The sequence below is a fragment of the Primulina eburnea genome, chromosome 4, assembly GCF_022965805.1.
Source record: "Primulina eburnea isolate SZY01 chromosome 4, ASM2296580v1, whole genome shotgun sequence".
In the NCBI taxonomy this organism is placed as follows: domain Eukaryota; kingdom Viridiplantae; phylum Streptophyta; class Magnoliopsida; order Lamiales; family Gesneriaceae; genus Primulina; species Primulina eburnea.
Window position 1 is genome coordinate 33,254,011 of NC_133104.1, and position 23,694 is coordinate 33,277,704.

A 23,694-nucleotide genomic window follows, 5' to 3' on the forward strand; every position below is an offset into this window, starting at 1 on the left:
GTGACTGAACAGGCAGTTTTGGAACAAACTGAACAGGCAGTTTCTCAACCATCTGAAGAACCAGTTGTTGAACCAATCAAAGAACCTTCTTCTACTTCTGCTCTTCCAACTCTCATATCCTCCCCAGGATCTCACAACTGAAAATATTTCAGAAATAGTAGCGTGTGAAACAGAACCAACTGACGGTGCGATGGTTGTATTTACTCAACAAGAAAGGGAACAGATTCCAGAAACTTCTGGAGCTATGTCTCCTGGAATTTCAGACACCGATTCCCTATTTGAAGAACTTCAAACCATTCAGTCGAACCTCGTCAGTATGATGAATGCTATTTCTACAATACAGACTACTCAGCTCGCACACACTTTGAAGCTCAACTCGACCAATGAGTTTACTACGGACAGAGTGAAGCTACTCAATCAGAGTGTGACTTATCTATATCTCCAGATGGAAGAAATAAAAAAAGATAGGCTGTCGACTGAATCCCACTTCCAAACTAAAGCTTTAGTCGGTAGACGCTTTGAATTTCTGGAGAGTACAGTCACTAAAGGATTGATAAGCTGAAGAACATTGTGATGAATTCCGTATCATATATTGCAGCAGATGTTCGCATATTAACAAATAAAGTGGATGTGCTTGACAAAAAGGAGGAAATTATTCGAGAGACAAAAGAAGACAAAGGAAAGAAGAAGATATGAAGATCAACTGACTGACCTCAGTTAATAGTTGAAGATTTGAAGATTCTTTATTCTTTATTCTTTGTACGAATCTGTACTTAGATTAGATTCTCATTTTTTGTATGAATCTGTATATTAGAAGAATTATTTTATCTACAATGAAATCGAAGATTATTTTAAGTTCAGTTGATCAGTTCATACTTTACAAGTTTTGTCAAACACCAAAAAGGGAGAAATTGTTGGAAACTTAATTTCAGTTGTTTGAAAAACTAAGAAATTTATTGGACTAACTGATCACGAACTGACAGTTGCCTAACTGGAGAATAATGTGCAGGTTATTAAAGGCAACTGAAACCAGCCAAACTGAATTTAGAGAGTCAACTGACTAATCAGTTTAACTAATCTTTTATCCCTAATAATAATACATATACGATGAAAATTTATGGATATAGTGATTTTATAGAAGACAAGAGATCGAGATCATGATGGATAAATAAGTAGAATCTTATTTATGTTATTAAGTAAAAATAATAATTAATTGCAAGATTTTTTTATCCTTAATGATATTATCTGTATTGTCCTCGTCGTATAAAAAAATCACAAAAACTCTCGTATCTTACATCATTAGTCAAGTTTATGAGACATATCTCCAACCCGACCCGATCCTTGAAAAATATTATTTTTCATGCCAAAATATTATTTTTCACTGTAAATATAGACCAAGTCATCTCCTTTCATAGATATATATCTGTGAGACCGTCTCACAAGAAATTACTAAATAAAAATTGTTGGGATGCTCAAAGAAGTGGGGCATTTGTAGCAATATTTTCTAGCATGGTTCGAGGATGTTAAGCTTACTTCCACAATTTCCAATAATAGAATCTACTTGTAAATTCCTTTATAAATAATTCATTTGATCTCCATCAAACTATAGTAGCCAAATTCAACATAATGAATTCGAATATCTCAACGAGAACATAGAATCAAATACATGTGTGACCCTCAATGGTTCAGAGATATAGTAAGCCGTGGGTTCACAGGTTCATGTGATTCAGAACAACATTTGCTCTTCTTCGGGTTAACCTATTTGGCATCATTCTATTCATCAAACCATTGATCAAGAACTTCAAAATTCAAGTTTGATTGCATAATCAGATCATGGTAAGATAGTCTAGTTGTATCGTCCCATGGTACCCTAGGTATCACTGATAGTGCCTGCAAGAACTAATAAATTAAGGTTAGTATACAGTACGATCCCCTCAACATATATATCCCGATCAATTCTGCAATTATTGATACATCAAGAGTTGCAAATGAATGTGATGTATATATGATTAATAATAGTGATAGTGTATGTGCAACTAAGAAAACACTTTTTTTATAATTCACATATCTTACACTGCCAGAGACTCCTTGCAATATTAATTCATCAAATTACATATGATATCTTCACCTATAGGCGAGTATGGAATCTCCAAATACAATACGTATTTCGAACTGCATCAAACCTTGCCCCTTGATGAAACTCATTGGAGTTGGTAAACGGATCAAAGTACTTGTTAGTACGCTGAACCTCCATGAAATCCCTGGTGAAAAGACATTCTGTATAACCAAAAGCGCGAAATATTCCACTAAATAAGTGAAAACCACTTCAGTAGTCTTATGGGGGATTTTTCAGTGTCTCATCAAATGATCGTTTATTTGTATGATTGAACATCTCCAAATACAATACGTATGATTGAACATCTACGCTTCCTTAATGTGATGTTTTAATCATAGATGCTAGTCTCAAGCGTGAACGACCTTTATCCCTATTTTAGGATGCTGAATCTAATAGGAATATATTTAGAATATACAATACACTTCCTAAGGAGTTTCATGATCCACTATACTCGTGGACCTCATGGTACTTACAGTATATTAATCGGCTTTATCTATGCAGTTTGAATGTATATACAAATAATTTAAATGTCATAATCAGATAAACCATAAAATATTATTAAAATAAATATATTGTTATATAAAAGTCAATAAAACGCAAACCATAAGCTCACTCGTTATGCACCTAATCTAACAATCTTTCACTTTTCTTGTAATGTAACCCCCCAAAATTTTAACATGTATGGACAAAATTTAATTAAACGATTTGAATAAAAGTAATAATAATAAGTTAATTAAATAAAATGAAATTTTTCCTCAACATAAAAATTTAAATAAATTATATTGAATATTTAAAATACATAAAACATGCTTCTAAAATATATATTTATATATATATATATAAGTAAATAATGAGGGAAATTAAGAAAAATATAAATGGAAGAAAGAGAATTTCAATAAAATATTTATTATAGAAAAAATATTTGACGTATAATAATTAGCCTCACATTAATATACTTAAAGGAGTTGGAATGAAATAAATAAAAATGCATCTAAATAATATTAATAAGTTTATTTCATTATTCTACCAATAAAATTCAAGTTGAATAATATAACCACATAAAATATTCTAATAATACAACTTAAATAAAGAACTAAAAAAAACAATATATATAATATACAAACATTAAAAAACTTATAAAAAATAAATTAATTAAAAATTGTCTATTAATAATTAAATTTAATATATAATTAAGTGTCACTAATTTAATAGTCTGTTGTCAATAATTTAATAGAAATATGTGCCCATTTGGGGAAAACAGGTGTCAAAAATTGAAAATAAACTAAGACAAGTGTTTAAGCTTGGTGACTCCTCTCCTCATATAAATACATTCATTATGAAGCATTTCATCAGAAAATTTGATCTAAATTATTGGGTTTATAGAGGATAAATTGTAGTGGGGAGTTGGAGTGGAAAATGTTAAAGAAAATTACCAGATTTTGTCAAAAAATATCCAAATTTTCACACAACCACCTTTTCATATCTAAATTCATGATATGCTAGAGGTGTAACAATATGATTATCCAAATTTTCTTAGTAAATTCAATTTTGTGAAGAAAATTTCTGGAAAATTCCAGAAAACCAATTTTAAGGTAGCCACATCAGGTTCGAATTACTCAATCTTCTTGAATGAATTTGCCTTTGGTTTTGAATACATGTTGTTGAAATATTTTCTAGTTTACAAAATGTGTTAGCTGATCATCCCAAAATAAGGCGGAAGTACAATATTTGGTCGTCCAAAGTGAGCACTGATATTCATATATTGCATCATGTTATGCATGTCACAAATTATTAGTCATATTGTACTGCATATTTGAATATATTGATTTATTTGTTCTTGATGGTTAACGATGAATGAATGAATGAACTGATCATGGACATCGATCTATGTATCGGATTGCTAGTCCACTGGACAATACGGCTTCAGTATGGAAAATTGACTCCAATGAACATGTTTAAAATCTGGTATATATAATTCATCTGAACAAAGTGATTTCAGTCCATAAATATGATTTCACTTTGACTCGTAAATGATCGATTGTGCGGATCCTATTTGAGGAAAAGTTCTACACTAAATATTGGTGGGAGCCACCACTCTTTATCCTACAATATTCACTTCAGAGCTCTTAACATTCACCGCATGTCACCTGACATGATATTTTCATAATATATGTTACCACTCATACATGCCATCTCATACTAAATTACTACACTGATCGTTTAACTTGTTATAAATATATATAAGCCCAATTCTATTCTTTCACTAAATCTCCAAAGACTTAATATCTATTTTCTTTCTATTTATCGTAAATTCCAGATACACGATATCAGGACTTCAAATATAATAAAAATTGAGAATGAAATTGTTGGCTTAGCAATTCCGTGGTTATTCTGTTGAGTTCAATTTTATTATATGATGTAAATTAAAAGATTGTACACGCTTCTTCTATCGTAATTATACGTTAATGACGGTAATACAATTTAGCGGCCCACCGGTGGGATCTGAGCCCTTCCAAGTTATACTGAATAAATTTTGGGTATTAAAATAAAATAAATAAGATTTTTTATTTTTTGTTTTGCAGATCTGACTTAGAATAAAAGTTTGGCACCTACTAGTACGCCCAAAACATATGGGGTAAGGAAAATAAAATCATTATTGGTTTGTTTCCACCCAAAATTTGAACCTTACAAGATTCGATAGTTTTGATTTAAGGTGAATCTTGACCATGATAATACTGATGATGGTATTGTACAAAATCCCTTTTGAATTGATCTTGAACATTAATCCTTGAGAACTTGTGTTTTAAGATAAAAATTATTTAAAATTTTATTTCGTAGGATGCTTTTATCCAGAAATAGTTTTCGAGCTAGGAGTCAAGATGAATTAACGTCAACTGCAAAAGGAGCTAACCACACCAGCCATGACGAAGATCATCGCTCCCAAGCAATGGGAAACCAAGGAGAGAGACAACATATTCCACATCAAGAGCGAAATTCAAGAAATATGTATGACATATTTCAGCAGTTCATGCATTTGGCGGAGATAATCGAGGTATTCAAAGATTTAAAGAAACAAATGATCGAACTCTTGAAAAATTCCTTAGGTTTCACCCACCCAAGTTTTACGGCAACCCTGACACTTAAAAATTAAGAATGATTAATCAAAATTGAAAGTTTTTTCTCTGTCCTAAACTACTCGGAAGAACGGAAAGTGAAATTTGTAGTGTATCAATTTGAATGGCAGCACATAACTGGTGGAGAGTATTTTATCATCAGTGAAAGAAAAAAAACACGCTTAAAACCTGGACCAACTTTATGCGCGTGAATTCGAGAAAAATACGTCACCCAGGTAACACTTAACACACGAGAACACAATTCATGGAATTAGGACAAGATTCTATGACAGTGGCTCAATACGAGGCATAATTCCACCTTTTGATTCACTATCAGGAAGATGAGGCAAGAAAGAGAAAGAAATTTGTCCAAGGCCTCAACCTTGAGATTCGTTGGGTAACCTTATCTGCCGAAGCCTCGTATTATAGTTCTGCTATCAATCAAGCACTGCAAGTGGAGGCGGAGATCAAACTGCTACTTAAGATAAAAAATAAAATAAAAAAAAGGTAAAAGAAACTACGGGATTCCTAACTCCGTTGAAAACAATATAAAAAGGAAATGCAATATTCAATTGTAGATTTAATATGGTGATTGAAGAACGACATACGATCAAGTTGATTGTTACTGCACCTGTTCACTTCTTGATATCAAAGTCCAAACAAATCTGAAAGAAATATTTTATTCTTTTATTATTTGATAAGTTGATATTATGAATTTATGATTTGGCTTATTATTATTGCTTGATTTATTTTTAAATGATAAGATCTTACTTGATTTATCTCTAGATATTATAAGATTTGTTTTTAATATGTTTTATCTCTAATATATTTTATTCTTGTTTAAAAAAGTTTTATATCTAATGAAAATCTTGTTTCCATATTTTGTAGGACTCTTCTAGGGAATAACTTTTAGGTCAAGCCATGGATATAAACATTTATAGCCTTACAGCCGTACTAGAGGCTTTTAGAGAGAGAAGAGGTTTTGGAGAGAGAGAGAGAGAGTTTTAGAGAAGAAAGATTATCTAGAGGAGAGAGTTGGACGAGTGAGCTTTTCACAGAGAGAAAATCACAAGAATTCAACATCTATTTTCTTTAAAGTTTTTATGTGATCGGGTGATCACTTTATTGAATAGCTGTTAAAGTTTTCTGTGATGGGGTGATCACTTTTTGCAAGGGCACAGCTGCTGGAGTTTTTGGGAGTGCACGAAAAGGTCGGCCAAGGAGTGTGATCGGGTGATCACTTTGCAGCGCAGGAGAGCTGCTGGAGTTTTTATCTGAACACACTCATAGTTCAGAGTTGAAGATTTTCGTGTGAAGAGTTTGTGTGATTGATTCACTATTATACCTTGTTGTTGATTGGTGTTGACAACACTCGAAGAACAACACTGACGCAGAGTGATGATCGACGAGTGGTTTCGTTTGGTTTTAAGCAATACATGTCTGTTTTATGCATCTAGATTTTATTTGTGTTTTTGATGCATATTTTAATTCCTTGAAGTGTCAAGTAATTTAATTTTATTATTTTCACTAGTATTATTTTGGTGTAAACGATTTACATATTTTTCTAGTGAAATTTTTTCCATGATGCATCGCACAAGTATTCATACTTCTGTGTAATTGAAATCTGATATTTATTTATTAAAAGTATACGTGTGCGTTAAATAATCAATTTCCGTTGTATGTTGTGTGCACGTGTTGACAACATCAGAGCACAACACTAATTTCTGATACACACATTATAACTGTACGTTTATGAGCAACATTCCTGTGGGGACCCGGACGCTAATCAAGTTCTTAATCATTATTGGGACTAATTAATCGATTATAAAACAGGGTCTAAATTTTTTTTTTTAAAATACAAAGCGGAAACGTAATGTAATTTACTCAAATTACATATTAAACATGAACATACAAATCTTGTGTTATCTACAAGAATTTAACTAGGTTCAACTACATATCAGTGCTGAATCCTATGTTGCTTCGAAGCCCGGATCTCCACGCTATCTAATCTTCCTTCATCCTCTTCTTGACCCTGATCCAGCCCCACCTGTTGTCATGCACACATACAAAACAAGACAACAGCCGGATAACTCCGGTGAGATATAAATCTCCCAGTATAAACAATGTATACATGCAATCATATAGAATCATATACGAAAGCATATAAGAAATATTCATAACATGTATCAATTCAACAAACATGAATGATATAAAACTGTAATTCAACATGTCATATCAGACTCAACTCAATCGACACGTCGTCTCAGACTCGACTCAACTAATGCGTCGTCTCAGACTCGACTCAACTCTATCCTAGGGATCCCGATGTCTGGATATAGGTAATTATATCGAATCTCAGTCGATAGGAATGAATCAATCCCTAAACGGCATCGATATAATTCATATATCAGTGTCTGGGCGAATCAGCCGCAGAATTGACGACTCAGTCAATAACCTGACGAATCAGCCAGTAATTAGGCGAATCAGCCAATAATCAGACAACTCAGCCTGTAATTAAGCGAATCAGCTTAAGTTTAGACGAATCAGTCAATCACCAGACGAATCAGCCGGTGACTAGGCGAATCAGCCTATAATAAGACGAATCAGTCAATAACCCGACGAATCAGCCGGTGACTAGGCGAATCAGCCTATGACTCAATGACTCAGTAATCAATAGATTGCATTCAGTATCTAAGCAAATCAATCGATGACTAGCAAATCAGCAGTCATTACATGCAGTGGCTATAAATCAATAGACTACAATCATCAATCTCATCAATTGCAAATATCAATGCAATAATTGAAAGTATGTGATTTAGGGAGACTCGAGTCAAACCTCACTCGAGTTGTGCAATCCCAACTCAACATTAATTTATACCTTTCTTTCTGATACCCTGGCTCTGTCGAAGTCTCGAACTCAAAGCCTGTCGATACTCAATCTGATAAAAACAATATCGAGGAGTATAATATCAATACACCACTCGAATTAAATCTGTCCTGCTCAATACTCAATCCAATTCAATATCGATGGCATAACGGTATAATATCAATATACCCAACAATACCATATCAATCAGATATTCATTCTAATATCTCATTCTCAATAACAACTCAATTCTGATATCAACTCGACTCCAAAACTATTCCGAAAATCACAACAATTCCATAATCAGTCTGTTTCTTAATCTGACTTCGATTCTATGATGTCTACTATGTCAAGAACAACATATATGAGTTCCATTCAATTCTGACAATATCATAATTTCAAAGCATGTCAAAACGTAGTAAAACTTACGTCCAGTTGTAGCCTACGTTGCTAGGAACTCGATACCGAAGTCGGATTCAAATTCAGACGGACGGATTTCTCACAAAAGGCGTAAGGATTTCTCATGCCAAAACTTCGACCCTTTTCCTCAATTCTGAATGAATTTCGAATGGAATCACAGCCTATATATATCAGAATTGCATGCAAGAAACGTGTCTCGTTTCCATGCTGCACGTCACACCGCGGGTGCGCTCCATCTTGCACGCGGGTGCGCTAACGTTTCGTCAATCTTATCTATTTTGGAATTGCATGACCGCGGGTTGCGGTACCTGTCAAGACCGCGGGTGCGGTACTGCACCGCGGGTGCGGTAATGCTAACACCGCGGGCGCGGTCACCCATACGGTAAAACTGACCATGTTTCTGTCCATGCACCGCGGTGCGGTACATGCAAGGACGCGGGTGCGGTGTTGCTTCGGCAACACACTCTGAAATTCAAATAAATGGCCACACATTATCTTAAATCATGTCTCCGTTTACCCTTTCGTAATCACGTTAAATTATACGTCAATAATCCTTGATTAACAGTGATTAATTCTCGGGCATTACAATTCCTATCAAGTGGTATCAGAGCCAATGCTTGATATACTAAGTGATTGATTCTGGTTTATTGTTGCTTTTACAGGAAATTTAACAGAATCCCAATGGAGGTACTATCTACAAACACTATTGTTTTGAAGGAAATATTCTGGCTACAAGTCAACCCGCACGGTGTTGCCTCAGGCGTTGCAACACCGGGCCGCAACACCACTTCAAATCCTTGTGTCTCAATGCTAAATCTCAGTGTGACTCAAGTAATCATTAAATCCAGGTTACTGGTTCTGATGAACTCACATTTGAAGGTGTGCAGGCTATGTATGAAGAGTTATACGAAGATTGGATCAAAAGAAATGAAACAAATTATGTGCTCTCAAAGGAAAATACTGAGTTAAAGAGTATTTTGTCTCAACTGGAAGTCTTGTTGAGTAGGAAGGACCTCGAACTGTGAAAAGTCAAGGATGATCTTGAGAAGGCCTCAAAGACTCTTGCTAAACTCAGCTCAAGTTCATCAAAATTTGACTCAATGTTAACTATGGGAAAGGACAACAGAACTGGTCTTGGATATGTTGAAAGCGCATATGAACATGGTGAAACTTCCAACTCTAAATCAAAATCAACCGTGTTTGTAAAGGCAAGTGAAGACTGCTCTGTCCCCTTAATAGTGAAACCTCCCATGAAGACTCTGCCAATATCAAAGCAAGCCTCAGAACAATTGCTAAAACAAATTAGAGCTTCCTCTTCTCATTTGAAATTTGACCCGTCAGTGAAGATGTCAAAAACCAAGAAGCCAGTGTCAACTTATAAATCAAAGCAAAGAAAGCGACATTTTATTTGCCACTACTGCCATAAGCCAGGTCACAATAAACATTTCTGTTTTAATATGAGAAATGACTATATGAACTGGCATGCAAATCGGGTATTGCCCACTGTGTTGCCCAAGACTAGGTGCAACACAACGGTCAAGAAACCTCCTATGAAGAAATTTTGGGTACCAAAAGCTGTTATTCATTGCAAAATCATTTATACGTCTTTTAAAACTAATGTTGCAATTATATGGTATTTCGACAGTGGGTGTTCACGCCACATGACTCGATCTAAGTAACACCTAACGGATTATGTTGAAGTAAAAAGTGGGCGTGTAACCTATGGTGGTGGTGCCAAAGGAAGAATTGTAGGCAAAGGAACACTGAATGTTGACGGGCTTCCTGAACTTCATAATGTTCTAACGTTGAAGGACTTGACTCAAACTTAATAAGCATAAATCAACTTTGTGACGATGATTTACATGTTAAATTCAATAAAAATAATTGTGAATTTTTTAATGATGCCAATGTTTGTGTAATGTCAGGTACTTTTTCTACTGACAATTACTATCAATTGGGAAAAGGTGATGGTTGCCTAAGTGCCAAGGTGAGTGATTTAGACCTATGGAATCAAAACTGGGACATGTGAGCTTCAAGACCTTGAAAAATCTGTGTAAGTTTGATGCTGTGTGAGGTATCCCAAATTTGAGTTCAGGTAATGCGTATGTCTATGGACCGTGTCAGAAAGGTAAACAAACCTGTGTTGCGCACCCGGTGTTGCAACACTTTGGAACAACACGGTGCCTTGAACTCTTGTACATGGATCTAATGGGTCCGATGGATGTTGAGAGGTTGGGTGGTAAGAAATATTCTTTTGTTTGTGCTGATGATTTTTCGCATTTTACTTGGGTAAGTTTCCTTAGAGGAAAATCTGATACATTTGATGTTTTTAGAAATTGCATGCTAGGATAACAAATCTGTATGATATGAGGGTGGTCAAAATAAGAACCGATCACGATAAGGAGTTTGAAAATTCTCATTTTATTTATTTGTGCGATAAGAAAGGTATCACTCATGAATTTTCAGCTCTGAAAACCCCTCAAAAAAATGTCTTAGCTGAAAGGAAAAATCGAACCCTCCAAGAAATGGCTCGAGTCATGCTAAGTTCCAAGAATGTGTCAAAACGTTTTTGAGCCGAAGCTTTAAATACGCATTTCCAACCGTGTGTTTTTAAGGAGTGGATCTACCATGACATATTATGAAATTATCATGGGGAAGAAACCAAACCTTAAATACTTTCACATCTTCGGTTGTGTTTGCTATGTTTTAAATGATAGAGATCATCTAGCTAAATTTGATTCCAAAAGTGCTAAATGTTTGTTTCTTGGATACGCTATTAATAGCCGTGCTTATCGTGTATTTAATCTAAGAACCGGGATTGCAATAGAATCAATTAACGTTGTGTTTAATGATCTTGCAGATCTGGCAGGTAAAACACGGGAGGATGATGTAGAAGAATTTCTGGATATAAAGGAGCCACTGACCAGAAATGGTGTTGAGACCAGTGAGACAACACCAAGCACAACATCACCTCTAAACCAAACAGAAACTGTGGAAAATGATAACGATGATAATGATGATGTGGTGATCAATTGTGAAAAATAAATTCCCAACAAGATTCAGAAGAATCATCCATCATCACAAATCATTGGTGAATTACATGATGATGTGCAAACAAAAAAGAAATAAAAGTTAGACTACCGCAAAATGATTGGTTTAATCTGCATGAGCTCCACGTTTTCCCAGGTAAGTCACTCATGTTTTGTGTCTCAAATTGAACCCAAGAATATTAATGATGAACTAAAAAATGAATTATGGGTCAATGCAATGCATGAATAACTTGAATAATTTGTGCTCAATGATGTATGGATTTAGTTCCTAGACTTTTAAATACCAATGTTATTGGAACAAAATGGATTTTCAAGAATAAAACAGATGAATCTGGTAACATTGTTCGGAACAAAGCTCGGTTGGTAGCTCAAGGGTATACACAGGTTGAGAGAGTGGATTTTGATGAAACCTTCGCTCCTGTAGCCCGAATTGAGTTAGTCCGATTGTTGCTTGCCATAGCATGTCACTTGCACATCAAATTGTATCAAATGGATGTTAAAAGTGCTTTTTTAAATGGAATTTTGAATGAGGAAGCATATGTAAGTCAACCAAAAGGCTTTGAAGATCCACATCACATGAACCATGTCTACAAGCTGAAGAAGGCTCTATATGGACTGAAACAGGCTCCCCGAGCATGGTATGGTAGGTTGGCTGATTATTTGATCAACTTGGGCTTTAAACGAGGTTAATTTGATAAAACTCTCTTTATTCGAAAATTGAAGCATGATATCCTGATTTGTCAAGTTTATTTAGATGACATTATCTTCGGTTCTTCATCACAAAAATTGTTGATAACTTTGTTGAGTGCATGTCTTCTCAATTTGAAATGAGCATGGTAGGAGAGTTGAATTTATTTCTTGGATTACAAGTTAAACAACTACATGATGGTATATTGTGACAACTCAAGTGCTATAGACATTTCTAAGAATCCTATTCAACACTCTCGAACAAAACACATAGACATAAGACATCACTTTATTCGAGATTTGGTTGAAAAAGACATAATTTGACTGAAATTTGTTAGGACTGAGAATCAACTGGCTGATATATTCTCGAAACATTTGGACTTTGAGAGATTTCTCAATCTTCGGAAGTCTCTCAGCATGTGCGTACAATAATCACACACACATGTTGTCATTGGTGTTGTCAACACCGGTGACAACACCATTTTCTCATGTCTATTTTTAGGATATAAGGCATACTGCATAATCATAATCATCCTATTTATTTGTGTAATGTCTAAACAGTGAAGGCAATTTCTGAAAGGTACTCTCTGTGTGGTCATACTTCCAATCAAATGTCGAGGAATAAATTATGTTCAATCCAAGGTACCGAATAGTTGAGGATATTCATGGAAATCGTGATATTGTCTAATGTGAAAAAAATGACTTGGAAAATACGAGCATAGGGAGAAAAACAGAAAAGAGGTAAATAATAAAAATTGTTTAGAAGAAAATGGAAAAAGCTACTTAGAGGAGTCCATTGAAGACCGTTCTTCTAGTGTGGGATCTACCACTTCTAAGTAAAAAAAGTAATGGAAAAAGCTACCTAGGGGGAGTCCATTGAAGACCGTTCTTCTAGCGTGAGAGCTACTATTTCTTAATTAAAAGAAAGTTTTATGGAAGTTTGAATAAAACTCAGTGGTGTTGCCAAAACCAAGTTCTGACACAACACAATTTATACACTGCCTGACATTTTGATAATTCATCATATTGGAGGCACATTTAGGACATGCATATTGATTTTTTTTATCGTGAATTCATTATGTACAATGACATATCGGTATTGACTCATGACGGTTGATGAAAACCTTGATTACCTAAATTTTGAATTTACGTGTCTACTTGTGTTAGTCGGTTATAATGGTTGTGGGTTTCACTGGATGTTCTTTTGAAATTGTCATAACACGAGTTTGAATCAATTTTACTGTTTGATTTTGGGATAGAACCGTAATTAGTGTTTTGGGTAAATTTCGGAAATATTACCTTTCCCGTGCGGATTTTTAGGAGCTGAAAGAATTGAATCGATTTTTTTTTGTAAGAGTAAATATTTTTGTTGTCGTTAAATGTCTGATAATTACTCTCGCTTGTTCTCATTTACCATCGCAATCTTTCCTTGCTCTCATGATTTCTTTGTGCATTTTTGTGCATAACTCCTGATATACCTTTATAATTTTCTCTCACGTTCTACAGGTGGCTGAAAATACTGCTGATGTTGAGTCAGATGTTGTCAACACCATTGACAACATTAACTCTTTTGATTATGATGTGAGTCATTATGTCTCCACCAAGTTCTACATTGAAGCTGCCTTAGTCCTATGGTTTCTCTATGTGAATGGGGAATTTATTGAAAAGAAGAACCTTGACATTGAGGCGTATGTCCAACAAAATTTGACGAGTTAAGTTCTTAAAAGATCGACAACTGCTTGTTACAATTGTCAAGCTCTCTCCGACTATCATCAACAAATTCTACAATACCCCCGCGGATGAAGAAAGTGAAATCACAGAAGACATCAATGATTTCACTGATGAAATCCTTTCTTCTTCCTGGTCATTGGAATACTGGAGTTATAGGGGTTCTCAAAGAAGATGATGAGACTTTTTTTATGTGAGTGAAACCCTTTAGATCGTTTCGCCTTATTGCAATGATAACAAGAAATTGGACCTACCTTGGTCAGCTACTGGTTTTGCCACTGTTGTTGGAAACATGACGTCCTCGTCCACTTCCACTCCCAATGGATTTGTAATGCTCTATGCTTCTCACTTAAAGGCCCAAATTGGGTTTGTTCTATAGCAGATTCAAAAGCCCAAAGAACCTATTGTTTACTAAGAAGAACAAGTGGCTGAGTAGAGGACACTTTTGGAAGTTGGCTTACATTCTAACCAAAAAAGAGGAGTAGGAGAACAAAAAATGACACAGACTATGGATGGTGCTATGGATGGTGTTGAAGCATCTCGAGTTGCTGAGACTCATAAGATTATGGACACAGAAGAAGATAAATGATGAATACATATGCTCTGTCTGTAATGCTGTTTTTGGGTTGCTCTTATATCTGTTTGCGTGATTATTAAATTTTTCTTTTGTATGTCTTCTTATGTTTTTAGGTTTTCTAATGATGGTGTTGACAACACTGTCAACAACACTAGTGCTCTAACATGTTTAATTCAGGGGGAGATGAACTTTGACTCAGGGGAAATACACTCTAACGCAGGGGGAGCTTAACTGACTGCGAGACTTACCAAGATTATCATTTTTGGATGTTTTGTCCAGAAAGGCAAAAAGAGGGATTGCAAGGAATATTTTATTCCTTTATTATTTTGATAAGTTGATATCATCAATTTATGATTTTGTCTTTCTAGATTATTGCTTGATTTATTTCTAAATGATAATATCTTACTTGATTTATCTCTAGATATTATAGGATTTGTTTTTAATATGATTTTTATTTCTAATATATTTTATTTTTGTTTAAAAGAGTTTTATATCTAATGAAAATATTGTTTCTGTATTTTGTAGGAATCTTCTATGGAATAACTTTTAGGTCAAGCCATGGATATAATAATGTATAGCCTTACAGCCGTAGTAGAGGCTTTTAGAGAGAGAGAAGAGGTTTTACACAGAGAGAGAGTTTTAGAGACAAAAAATTGTCTAGAGGAGATAGTTGAACGAGAGAGCTTTTCACAGAGAGAAAATCACAAGAGTCCAACATATATTTGCTCTTCAGTTTTTATGTGATCGAGTGATCACTTTATTGAGTAGCTGCTAAAGTTTTCTGTGATCGGGTGATCACTTTTTGCAAGGGCACAGCTACTGGAGTTTTTGGGAGTGCACGAAAAGGTCGGCTAAGGAGTGTGATCGGGTGATCACTTTGCAGCGCAGGAGAGCTGCTGAAGTTTTTATCTGAACACACTCATAGTTCAGAGTTGAAGATTTTCGTTTGTAGAGTTTGTGTGATTGATTCACTGTTATACCGTGTTGCTGATTGGTGTTGACAACACTCTAAGGATAACACTGATGCATAGTGCTGATCAATGAGTGATTTTGTTTGGTTTTAAGCAATACGTGTCTGTTTTATGCATCTAGATTTGATTTGTGTTTTTTATGTATATTTTAATTCCTTGAAGTGTCAAGAAATTTAATTTTGTTATTTTCAATAGTATTGTTTTGGTGTAAACGTTTACATATTTTTCTAGTGAAATTTTGCCATGAGACATCGCATAAGTATTCGCACTTGTTCATAATTTAAATATGATATTTATTTATTAAAATTTACGTGTGTGTTAAATAATCAATTTTCGCTGCATGTTGTGTGCTCGTGTTGACAACACCAGAGCACAACACTAACTTCTGATACACACATTACAATATTTTAATTTTGTATATGTTTATGAGCAACATTCCTTTCAAAATCTTTATTGTAGCTTTCCTTTTCGACCTCCTCAAAAAATTCGTTTCCTTGGTGTTACCTTCAGAAGCACACGATCACCAATTTTAAACTTGAGATTCTTTCGAAATTTGTCTACGTAGTTCTTTTTCCGAATTTGTGCTATTTGAATTTATCGTCCAATGTTGCACCTTTTCAATGGTATCTTGTATTATATCGAACAATATGATTCTATTTTTCCATCCTTAGCACTTTTCCACTTCTCCAGATCCCAATTGAGGGGAGAGGGAGCCATATGAATAGTAGAATGAAAATGGTTGTTGTAGGAAAACTCCACTAGAGGCAGGTGTTTTCCACATTTTTTTCTAAAATCCAGCACACATGCGCATAGCATGTCCTCCATTGTTCAAATTTTTTGTTCAGATTGATCGTTAGTCTTTGGATGTACAGTGGTGATGAAGTTCAATTTCGCTCTCAAACATTCTTGTAGCCTTTTCCATAGTATCCATGTAAACTTTGGGTCCCGGTATGAGACTATAGCCGTAGGGATTCCATGTAACCGGATAATTTCTTTTTGATTGAGTTCGGCTATCTTCTCCACTCGATACTTTTGACTGTGGGTATAAAGTGGGCAGACTTGGTAAAATGGTCAAATATTACCCATATGCTATCCTGGCCTCCTTGGATTGGCAGAAGTCTAGCTACAATATCCATGGTGATATTATCTCATTTGCACTTAGGTATGGGTAAAGGGTAGAAGTCCAGATGACCTTTGATGCTCAAATTTTATCAGTTGGCATGAGAGACAATTCTTAAAAAAAGCGGAAACATCTGTTTTCATTCTCTTACACTAGAAGTTTTCCTTCAAATCTTTATGCTTGCAGTGTGAAAGAGGACCGGTTACGGTGGCCGGAAGCGCAACGGAAGTCAAAATTTTTTAAATTTTCAAGCAAAATTTCGGCCACCTTGTTTTCTTGTGCAATATTTACATTTTAACACCAAAACATACATAGGGTGTTAGAAAGTTTATTACTTATCAACCTCACAAGGTTGATGATGGCACCAACTTAGTTGACTAGCAACTAAGCTCTTGAAATGGATGACAATCTACAAGCTCTCCTCCACCTTCAAAATTAGGCCCACCACTAGCAAGGTAAAACCCCTCTAGATTTGCACTAGAAAAATCAAGAGGATTTTCAATGAGAAGATTTTATTCTCCAAGAAAATGAAGAAAAAAAATGGAAGAAAAATGAGAGAGAATTGGGGGGGGGGGGGGGGGGGGGGATTTCGGCCAAGTGAGTAGGGTAGAATGAGAGGAGTGAGTCTTGGGTGTGTCAAAAGTTGTCTCTCAAAAGTCGCATGCTTTTTGAATTTTTTAATCAAAAGTAATACACACCTCTTCACCTCCCAAGCATGCAAACCCTAGCATGTCTCACATATATTATATGGTTTTTTAACACATTAAAAACCATGGACTAAATTTTAATTATCTCAAACACATTTGAGATTAATTAAATACTACTTGAATTTATTCAAGTCCCACTAGTTAAATAATTATTTTAATTGAGCTCTACAAGACTCAATATTATTTAATTAATTCAACACTTGAATTAATTTAACTAGGTCCACTAGTGTTTTAATTAATTCAACACTTGAATTAATTTAATTTATTCCACAATAATGTTTTATGAAAATCACAATTTTCTACTACATTATTTACTTGGCCAAATTTTAATCTTAGGAACACTTCCATAAATTAAAATTTATATTTCTCTCTTAGAAGTCATACTTCTATTTTTCTTTACGCTTATAAACACATTTATAAGCCGTTCAACACATTGAACTATTCTACTTCTCATCGGGATTTACAAAGCTAATACTTGTGTGATACAACTAGCCGTGGGTTCACATCTCCATGTGATTCGGACTAAACATGTCCTTATACGAGCATACCCAATTGCCCAATTCTTACTTATCAACTCCTTGATAGTAAGAACGTCAGAACTCAAGTCTGATAGTACCCAACCAATCACGTTAAACGCCTAGCAGCATCGCTTACGTGATTCCCTAGGTATCACATGATAGTGCCTGCAAGAACCAATCAATTATGGTTAGCGTACAGTACGGTCCCTTCAACTCATATATCCCGACCGATTCGACAACTATTGGTTTATCCAGAGTTGTCAATGAATCGATACTATGTGTCATGTTGTGGTTGCATCGATGGTGTAATCTATGAAACCCCTTTCATAATTACCACCATACTCTGAACAGAGATTTCAACCCACACATACATGAAAAACACATAGGATATCCATACCCGTAGGTAAGCGGTGAATCCCCGGCTACAATGCATCGACTCCTATATGTTTCGCCGTAACACCCAACCTTGCCACCTGATGACCCCATAAGAGTCGGTAAACAAGTCAAAGTGAAACGCTAGCACATAGAGTCTCAGTGTTGTCCCGGGTCATAAGGACTAATGGTGTACAACCATAAACTAGGACTTTTCCACTCGATAAGTGAGAACCACTTGGAAAATCCTTTATAGAGGGTTATTCAGTGCACTCTACCAGGAGCACCTATCTGCATGCTCGGACATCACAATGTCCCCTACCAATGAAACATGGTACTCACATCGCAGATACTAGTCTCTAACTCGAGCGGCCTATATCCTTCTTAGTGGCGGCTGAATCGACTAGGAACCGTTTAGAATATACAGTATTACAAATATGAGTTTCATGATACTCATCATATGAGCATCTCATATTCTTTCTACTATATGTATATTCAAAGACTTTATCTATGCAACTCGCATGGGTATAAAGATAAAGATGCGCCAAATTAATAAATTCAAATATTATTAAAATAAAGATCGTTTATACAAAGAGTTTCATCGTGAACAGTCGGCCAACACTTGGCTCGACGTGCACCTACTCTAACAATCTCCCACTTGCACTAGAGCCAACTACCCATATACTTCAGACCCATTGATTCGCGATGCTTCTCGAATGATGGTCCTAGTAAAGGCTTAGTTAGTGGATCAGCAACATTATCTGCGGAGCCGACTTTGTCAATCGTGACATCTCCTCTTTCCACGATCTCTCTGAGGATGTGGTACTTTCTCAATACGTGTTTGGACTTCTGATGAGACCTTGGCTCCTTCGCCTGAGCTATGGCTCCCGTGTTGTCGCACATCACCGGGATAGGAGCAACTCCATTTGGAAAGACGCCCAACTCTTGGACGAAATTCCTAATCCAAACAGCCTCCTTTGCTGCAGCCGATGCAGCAATGTATTCTGCCTCAGTGGTGGAATCCGCAGTACTGTCTTGCTTGGAACTCTTCCAAGAGACAGCACCACCATTGAGCATGAATATGAATCCGGAGGTTGACTTCGAGTCATCAACATCGCTTTGGAAGCTAGAGTCGGTATAGCCTTCCAATTTCAGTTCTCCACCCCCATAGACCAAGAACAATTTATTGGCCCTTCTCAAATACTTGAGGATGTCTTTCACAGCTTTCCAGTGTGGAAGACCAGGGTTGGATTGATATCTACTCACTACACTTAGTGCAAATGCCACGTCAGGACGTGTAGATATCATCCCATACATGATACTACCAATAGCCGAAGCATACGGAATTCGTGTCATCGCCGCTATCTCTGCATCAGTCTTGGGAGACATGGACTTGGATAGGGACACGCCATGACACATTGGTAGATGTCCTCTCTTGGACTCATCCATCGAGAACCGCTTCACGATGGTATCAATGTATGTGGACTGGGTGAGACCAAGCAATCTCCTTGATCTATCTCTATAGATCTGTATTCCCAATACAAAAGATTCTTCACCCAAGTCCTGCATTGAGAACTTACTTGCTAACCATATCTTTGTTGATTGCAACATTCCTACATCATTCCCAATGAGTAGAATGTCATCAACATAAAGAACAAGGAATGTCACAGCACTCCCACTGACCTTCTTATACACACAGGGTTCCTCAGGATTCTTAGTAAAACCAAACTCTTTGATTGTACCATCGAATCTGAGGTTCCAACTCCTCGATGCCTGCTTAAGACCATAAATAGATCTTTGAAGTTTGCATACCATATGCTCACTTCCGATAGATGTAAACCCCTCAGGTTGAGACATGAAAATTTCTTCCTTAATATCCCCATTAAGGAAGGCAGTCTTGACATCCATCTGCCATATCTCATAGTCATACCATGCAGCTATGGCTAGCAAAATCCTAATGGACTTGAACATCGCAACTGGAGAAAAGGTTTCCTCATAGTCAACACCTTGCCTTTGAGTATACCCTTTTGCTACCAATCGCGCCTTGAAGGTCAATACCTTCCCATCCGCCCCAAGTTTCCTCTTGTAAATCCATTTACACCCTATGGGAACAATTCCCTCAGGTGGATCCACGAGATTCCACACTTGGTTCGAATGCATGGAATTCATCTCAGATTCCATTGCTTCAAGCCACTTGGATGAATCGGCATCTGATAACGCTTCCTTGAAGGTCCTTGGATCACATCCAAGATTAGGCTCATCATGGCCCTCTTCAAGAAGCAGACCATACCTCATAGGTGGTCTCGAGATCCTCTCGGATCTTCTAGGAGCTTGTATCTCCTCACTTGGCTTCTCGGGTGTGGGTTCTACAACTGTGGGTGTCTCTCGAACCTCTTCGAGTTCTATCATCTCGCCTTTTCTATCCAATAGAAATTCCTTTTCCAAAAAGTTGCATTCCTAGAAACAAACACCTTTGTTTCTTGGGGATGATAGAAATAATATCCAATGGAATTCCTTGGATATCCCACAAAGTAGCATAAAATGGATCGACTATCCAATTTATCTCCCACTGTCTGCTTCACATAAGTAGGACACCCCCATATTCTAAGATAAGAATACTTGGGAGGCTTACCCATCCATATCTCATATGGAGTCTTGTCAACTGCCCTTGTATGGACATTGTTCAACAACAGTGCCGCTGTTTCAAGCGCATATCCCCAAAAGGATGGCGGCAACTCCGTGAACCCCATCATAGACCGAACCATGTCCATCAAAGTCCGGTTACGACGCTCCGAAACACCATTCAACTGCGGTGTAGCGGGCGGAGTCCTCTGCGAGAGAATCCCATTCTCCCTAAGATACTCTTGGAACTCAGCACTCAAGTACTCACCACCTCGATCCGATCGAAGTGTCTTGATGCTTCGTCCCAATTGCCTCTCTACTTCACTTCTGAATTCTTTGAACCTTTCATAGGCTTCAGACTTGTATTTCATCAAATACACATACCCATACCTCGAAAAGTCATCGGTAAAGGTGATGAAGTAGGAATGTCCATGCTTAGTGGTGATGCTAAGTGGACCGCACACATCGGTATGGATCAAATCCAATAACCCTTTGGCTCGCTCCGCATGGCCCTTAAAGGGAATTTTGGTCATCTTTCCTTTTAGACAGGATTCACAAGTCGTGAGAGCATTAATATCGGACATATCAAACATGCCAACTCCCACTAGCTTGTTCATCCTTCTTAGGGAAATATGACCTAATCGAGCATGCCATAATTGTGCCGAATTAAGAGTATCTTGTTTGCGCTTATTTGTTGTTGTTATCGTTTGGACATTGTTAAGTGGAATATCTTTTAATTTTAAGGTGTAGAGATTGTTTTCAAGTTCACCGGTACCAACTAAACATTCATTCTTGTAAATATTGCAAACACCTTTGCCAAATAAACAAGAAAATCCATCAATATCAAGCATAGAAATGGAAATAATGTTTTTTGATCAAGTCTGGTACGAACAAAACATCTCTTAATACAAACTTAAAATCATTGTTCAAAATTAAACAAACATCTCCTATGGCCTTGGCAGCAACTCTTGCTCCATTGCCCATTCTCAAGAAGGTCTCACCCTCTCGGAGCCTTTTACTTCTTCCCATCACATGCAAATCACTACAGAGATGTGAGCCACAGCCGGTATCCAATACCCAAGAAGTAGAGTTAATCGAGATATTTACTTCAATAAAGAACATACCTTTGCCAGAACCCTTCTGCGCAAGATATTCACTGCAGTTACGCCTCCAATGTCCAGGCTTCTTGCAGTGATGACAGATGTCAACTGTCTTCTCAGCCTTGGCTGGCGCGGCTGCCATTATGGGACTCGGAGTCTGCCTCTTCAAGGGCACGCTCTTCTTGGGGCGCTGGAAAGAACGCTTCTTTCCCTTCCCAGGTGGACCGGTCTTCGTGCCAGATGAAGAGCCCACATAAAGAACCGGCTTCTCCTTTTTGATTGTGGACTCAAAGGTCACAAGCATGTTCACCAACTCTTCAAGGCTGGGCTCGAGCTTGTTCATATTGAAGTTCACGATAAAAAGGATCGAAAGAGCTAGGCAGTGACAAAAGCAACACATCCGTGGTCAACTCCGATGGCAAGATCAAATCCATGCCAACGAGCTTGTCCACGAGCCCAATCAACTTTAGGCCATGCTCATGGACCGAAGCTCCATCTCGCATGCGTAAAGTGATGAGCTCCTTGACTGTGGCATGCCTTAGAGGCAGAGTCTGCTCACCGAAGAGCTCCTTGAGGTGCATATGAATGTCAGCAGCATTCTTAGCATCCTCGAATCGCCTCTGTAGCTCATCGTTCATTGAAGCCTGCATATAACACTTGGCCTTCAAGTCATGGTCACACCATTCCTTGTGGGTCTGCAATTCCTCAGGAGTGCAGCCAATAGGAGCCTCAGCAGGGGGCGCCTCAGTCAGTGTATACGCGATTTTCTCCGAGTTTAGGACAATCTTTAAATTTCTTAGCCAAGTGAGATAGTTTGGTCCGGTTAAGATGTGTTTTTCGAGAATAACGGAAAACGGGTTGCGAATTGATGACATTGTCAAAGATTTGTACTGAAAAGTAAAACAGATAAATGTTAATGACTATTTTAAAATATTTAATAAGATATAAAGTTTGGACTTTTACTTTATAAATTATCGCTCCCACTGTTTTGACATTTTCACTACCCTCTAGTGAAAACGGGAAACACTTTCCTCAGTAGGTACGTAAGGTCCAATTAGCGAATTGTGATCCCGAATAATATCGGCCAATCACAATTCCTAAAAGGTAGTTTCCAATTGCATCGCTATGCAACCCTCTACGTATACTTTTGTCTCACGTTTGATTAGGACCCAATAATATGACGTCGTTCATCTTCACGTGTCAAGCCTAACCCATCGATATTGAACCTTAATGGACGGTCGCCATGAGTTCCCTCAATAATATGAGCCGAAATCATGGGAGTTCCACGTAGTTCACATCACTATGTCAATGGATGTCACAGCTTTCCGGTACCCAAGACTCCCCCAATAATATGAGCAGAGCCCCGAGTACGGGTAGCGTTCAACATGCACCCATTGTCGATGGAAGACAAGGAAATTATAAACAAATTTATAATTCCCCTTTTCGGACTTGATATTAATTTTGAATCTTATTCAAAATGAGGGTTTTTAATTTTGAAAGGTCTCATCATTAATTTTATTTTAAAAGCTCGCCATGTTTGATCGTATGTTTGCCGGATTCATGCAACTTTGTTATTATCATAATAATAACGCACATACTCATTATTTATAACATATCATGCATATATTATAAATAGAAAACAGTACAAGGATGATCAATTGCCCCAATACTAATGGCCCGTGTGAGCTAAACACGGGCCTAGGTCCAATCCTAGGGTAAATGCAAGG